Source organism: Nicotiana sylvestris, chromosome 1 (assembly GCF_000393655.2).
Source record: "Nicotiana sylvestris chromosome 1, ASM39365v2, whole genome shotgun sequence".
NCBI lineage: Eukaryota > Viridiplantae > Streptophyta > Magnoliopsida > Solanales > Solanaceae > Nicotiana > Nicotiana sylvestris.
This window is the reverse complement of record NC_091057.1, coordinates 32,231,504-32,237,503: the sequence shown is the minus strand read 5'-3', so window position 1 is coordinate 32,237,503 and position 6,000 is coordinate 32,231,504.

The following is a 6,000-nucleotide window of genomic DNA, read 5'->3' as shown; positions in this document are numbered from 1 at the left end:
AATTAACAAGAAATCTCATAGTATAAGTCTAAATAACCAGTGCGGAATAAATACACAAGCCCAACATCGGGGTGTCACAAGTCATGAGCATCTACTACAACTGTTCTGACGATATCAAGGCCAACATGGCAGGGAAAATCACAAAAATACACTAAGGAAGAATAAGGAGGGAGAAAAGCAGGGTTGCAATCGCCAGGCAACTACCTCGCTAACTCCGATGAACGTGCCACTAAGTAATCAACACCCGCCACTGGATTTAGAAATACCTGAATCTGCACACAAGGTGTAGGGAGTAATGTGAGTACGCCAACTCAGGAAGTAATAAAAGTAAATGAAAGCTGAGCAGTAAGAAAACATGTAAACCACGTAATAACGCTACAGAAAATACAATACATTTCCAAAACAGTACAAAAACCATTTATTTCGTAAATCAAACTCATTTTCAGTAAAAACCTTTCCTTTTTAAAATATTTTTCAATAGTTTCAAATGAGTGATAAAACAATGAGTAAAAAATTGATAGAAACATAAACAGCCCCTCGGGCAAAAACATGTACCATAAACCGCTCCTCGGGCATAATATTAACAGAACCAACCCCTCGGACTACCTCACAATCACTCATAATCAGCCCTTCGGGCATAACATAAATCAGGAACAGCCCATCGGGCAACAATATGAATCAACAACAGCCCCTTGGGCCACATCACATCACTCACACTAGGTACCCACACTCATTGGGGGTGTACAGACTCCGGAGGGGCTCCTATAGCCCAAACACTATAACAAGCCATCTCGTGGCATAATCAATCAGGCCCTCGACCTCACATAACAACAAGCCACCTTGTGGCATAAATCAACTAGTCCCTCGGCCTCATAACAACAAGCCACCTCGTGGCATAAATCAATCAGGTCATCGGCCTCACAATATCATGAATTAGTAACAACCTGCTGCGACGTGCAACCCGATCCCATAATATCCTCACAACATAGACTCTCGGCCTCACTCAGTCAGAAAACCTCTCAAGCCACTCGGGCTAACAGTAAAAATAGGGTGCTCAGTCCAAAATATCATTTAAAGTATCAGAACGGAGTAAATACGGCTGAGTTATGAAATCAGTAAAATACAGCATGACTGGGTACAGATATTAAGTCAAAATAGTGAGAAATAGTAGTAAAAATCCCCTAAGAGTCCAAACAGTTGGCACTAGGTCCAAATATGGCATTCAGCCCAAAACATAGTAATACTTTCCAAAGCACAATGATATCAAACAGTTTCAATCAAATACGCGACTTAATAGTCGTACGGGACGGACCAACTCAAAATCCCCAACGGTGCATGACCCCACGCTCGTTATCTAACGTGTGCGTCACCTCAAAGTAGCATAACGATGTGAAATCCGGGGTTTCAACCCTCAGGACAACATTTACAATCATTACTTACCTCAAACCGGTCTAAACTCTAGCCCACGATACCTTTGCCTCACGAATCGGCCTCCAATTGCTCCAAATCTAACCAAAATCAGTATATTATCATCAATATACGCTAAAGGAACAAAGTCCAAGTGAAAATAATCAAATTAACTCAAGAATCCTGAAGTAGCTCGAACCCGGCCCCCAGGCCCACGTCTCAAAATCCGACCAAAGTCTCAAAATCTGATAACCCATTCAATTACGAGACTATCCATACTAGTTTCACTCAATTCAGACTCCGAATCGATTTTCAAATACCAAATATTCATTTTATGAAGTTCCACAATTTCCCCCCAAATTTTCATAGCAAATCTCTGCTCAAATGATGAATCCAACGTTATAATCATGTATTTTAGCCAGAATTGAGTTAGAATCACTTACCCCGATGTTTTTTTTGAAAATCCCTCGAAAAATCGCCAAAGCCCGAGCTCTCTAGGTCAAAATATTAAATAAAACCCCAAATCTCGTATTTATTATGCACCTTCCGGATTCCCTCACTGCTGACCGCGATAAAGCACCTCTGACCGCACTTCAGGTGGCTGCACAGACATGCTTTATTATTTTGGCCATAACTTTCTCTACAGATGTCCAAATTATGATTTCTTTACCTTTCTTGAAACTAGACACGAAGGGATACAACTTTTATTTTTGAATCATCTCAAAATTCCTTGTAGATCAAAAGATATATGCTTCCGAAGTTGGACTAGCAGCCTTGCGGATTCTTCATGACCACGGTCGTGGACCATTTTCTGCCGCAGCGGAAGTTCCACCGCTTCAGCAAAATATCACCGCTAATAGCGGTCCTTTTGGCTGTTGGGGCGATGATTTTTTCGCTGTCCGCGGCCCCCCACGATCCGGAACAACTTCCGAGTGTCGAAATGTCCGAAATCGCTCAAAACTCACCCCGAAACTCACCTAAGGCCCCCGAGACGTCAATCAAATGTACCAACTAGGGGTGTCAATGGTTCGGTTCGACCAATTATTTTATAAAATTTATACCATACCAATGTTTTGGTTATTCTATTATGTATAACCAAAATTAGACTTTTCGAAACCGTCCCAATCATGTCGGTTTCTCTTCAGTATCGGTACAGTTCAGTTAATTTTCGGTATTTTTTTAATATCATGTAAAATTCACCAGTAGAAGTAGAATTGCAATAACATACGTTCTTTTATAGGACTTAGCAAAACTCTCTAGACATTTTTACTGTTTAAAGAGTAATGAATTAAAAAAAAAGATGGCTAGAGTATAAATCCATCAACTATTCTACAACATCGTAAAAGAAATCAAACAAAGGCAAACAAAATATTAATCACACGAGTTGAAAGATATACCAAGCTGGGACTCAAGAATAAAATCTATAGAAGATTAAATATTCAAAAAGATAAATCTAAATTATATGAAAGGAAACATATTCAATACATTATAGTTTGCTACTCATAATCGCTAGAATACTTTGTGTCTTGCTAATAAAGATACTTGAAATAACTTAGTTTAAGTAGAAGTAGCGTAATAGGTTTTAGGAATTAGTATTTTGAGTTTAATTACTTGTTGGCTTGTAATAGTTTTTATAATTCCAAGGCTCAAAGAAAATTTAATGCATTATTATTTTTAAACTTACTAAATAAATATATTTTCTACATGTAAAATTTATTCGTTACGGTTTGGTATTTTTTCGGTTTATTTTTATAAAATAAAAAACCTACCCTAATTATCGGTGCAGTTACAAATTTATATAAAAACCTACGGTTTCTTAAAAAGAAACCTAAAAATCGGTTCGGTGCGGTATGGTTCGGTCGGTTTAGTCGTTTTCGAATATCCATTAACACCCCTAGTACCAACACATCCCATAACATCATTAAAATTTAGTCGAGCCTTCGAATTACTCAAAACAACACCAAAACACCAAATCCACCTCAGGTTCAAGCCTAAGGACTTAACAACTTTCAAATTCCACAAACAATGCCGAAACCTATCAAATCACGTCCGATTGACCCAAATTTTGCACACAAGTCATAAAGGACATAATGAAGCTATTCCAATTTACGGAATTGGATTTTGATCCCGATATCAAAAAGTCAACCCCTCGGTCAAACTTTCAAACTTAAATTACCGTTTTTAGCCATTTCAAGCCTAAATTTACCACGGACCTCCAAAATACATTCTGAACACGCTCCTAAGTCCAAAATCACCCAACTGAGCTAATCCAATCATAAAAATTCAAATCCAAGATTGAGTACTAAAAGTCAAAGACTTGATCAAACCTCTCAAATTTTAAGCCTTAAGCCGAGAACCTTTCTTCCATATCTGTTCTGTTCCACCTGAAAACCAAAACCGACGATTTACATAAGTCATAATACATCATAAGAGGCTAGTCATGCCTGGGAACTGGCGAGCGAAATGCAAATGCTCAAAACAACCGGTCGAGTCGTTACATTTATTGAGGACTGGGGTTTAGGTCTTGTTTTAATTAGTTTAGTTAATTAGTTTTATTACCTAATTAGTTTAATTAGTCTTGAATAGTTTAGTTAGAATTGAATTATTAACTTTGTATTGTCTTGAATAGTTTAGTTAGAATCTAGGGTTTAGGACTTGTTCTTGAGAATCGAATTGAACTTTTACGATATGCATTGAACTTTTAGGATATAAATTGAACTTTTAGTTTATGAATTGAACTTTCAGTTTATAAATTGAAATTTTAGGATATGAATTGAACTTTTAGGATATGAATTGGATCTTTTGGATATGAATTGAATTTTTAGTTTATGAATTGAACTTTTTGGATATGAATTGAACTTTTAGTTTATTAATTGAACTTTTAGGATATGAATTGGACCTTTTGGATATGAATTAAACTTTTAATTTATAAATTGAAATTTTAAGATATGAATTGAACTTTTAGGATATGAATGAAACTTTTCGGATATGATTGGACCTTTTGGATATGAATTGAATTTTTAGTTTATGAATTGAACTTTTTGGATATGAATTGAACTTTTAGTTTATGAATTGAACTTTTACGATATAAATTGGACTTTTAGTTTATAAATTGAACTTTTAGGATATGAATTGAACTTTTAGGATATGAATTGAATTTTTAGTTTATGAATTGAACTTTTAGGATATGAATTGAACTTTTAGGATATGAATTGGACTTTTAGTATATAAATTGAACTTTTAGTTTATAAATTGAAATTTTAGGATATGAATTGAACTTTTAGGATATGAATTGGAACTTTTAGGATATGAATTAACTAAAAAAGAGTAGGATATGAATTAACTACATTAATTTGTTCTTGTTTTATTTGTATAGATGGAACATCGTACTTGGATGTACAATAGGAATTATCCTAATCGGCGGGGATTGCGGGAGGATTTTGTAGAAGGGGTTGATGACTTTATTAGACATGCAATATCACTTCCACCATACCAAAGTGAAGGAGTAATTAGGTGCCCTTGTGTCAGGTGCGACTGTATGAAGTTTGAAAAATGGAGGAATTTAAGTTTCATTTTTATAGGAAGGGGTTTATAGAGAATTACTTTGTGTGGACTAATCATGGAGAGATCGATGGTAGCCGTGGGATATTTCATAACATGGTTGTTTGTGAAAGTAGTATGTCAGTGGAGAATACAAATCTTGATTCTAGAATTCAGGATATGGTTGCGGATGCTTTTGGGATGCACTTCGGGGGTTAGCCAATGAAAATGTTGAACAAACTTCTAATGATGATGCAAAACATTTTTATGAACAGTTAGAGGAAGCTAGTCGTCCACTACGTGAAGGAAGTTCGCACTCTGAGCTGTCTATTGCAGTTAGATTACTAAGTATCAAATCTGATTGGAATATTTCTCAAGCAGCCATGGACTCTTTCATTGACCTTATGAGTGAACTAGTTGACCCTAATATCAGCTTACCTAGTGATTTCTATAAGGCAAAGAGATTGGTTTCTAAGTTAGGGCTTTCGTCAATGAGAATTGATTGTTGTGAAGATGGTTGCATGTTATATTATAAAGATGATGCAACTTTAGACAGTTGTAAATTTTGCGAAAAGCCTCGTTTTAAGAGGCTTCCAGCGGGAATATGGTCGCTATCAAGGCGATGCATTATTTACCTCTTATACCTAGGTTAAAGAGGTTATATGCGTCGATGAGTTCTGCTCCTCATATGAGATGACACTTTGAAAATAGAAGACCACCTGGTGTTATGTGTCATCCTTCAGATGGAGAAGCTTGGAAGCACTTTGATAGGACACATCTAGATTTTGCTAGTGAACCAAGGAACATTCGGTTAGGTCTGCGTGCGGATGGCTTCACGCCTTTTTCTATATCTGTGATACCATATTCATGTTGGCCTGTCTTTCTTACACCTTATAATCTACCACCTGAGTTATGCATGACTAGTCCATTTATATATTCTTAAAATGTATTATCCTCGGTCCACGTAGTCCAAAAAGTTTGATTGATGTATATTTGCAACCTTTGATTGATGAGCTAAAACAATTGTGGTTTTGATGGTGTTAAAACATATGA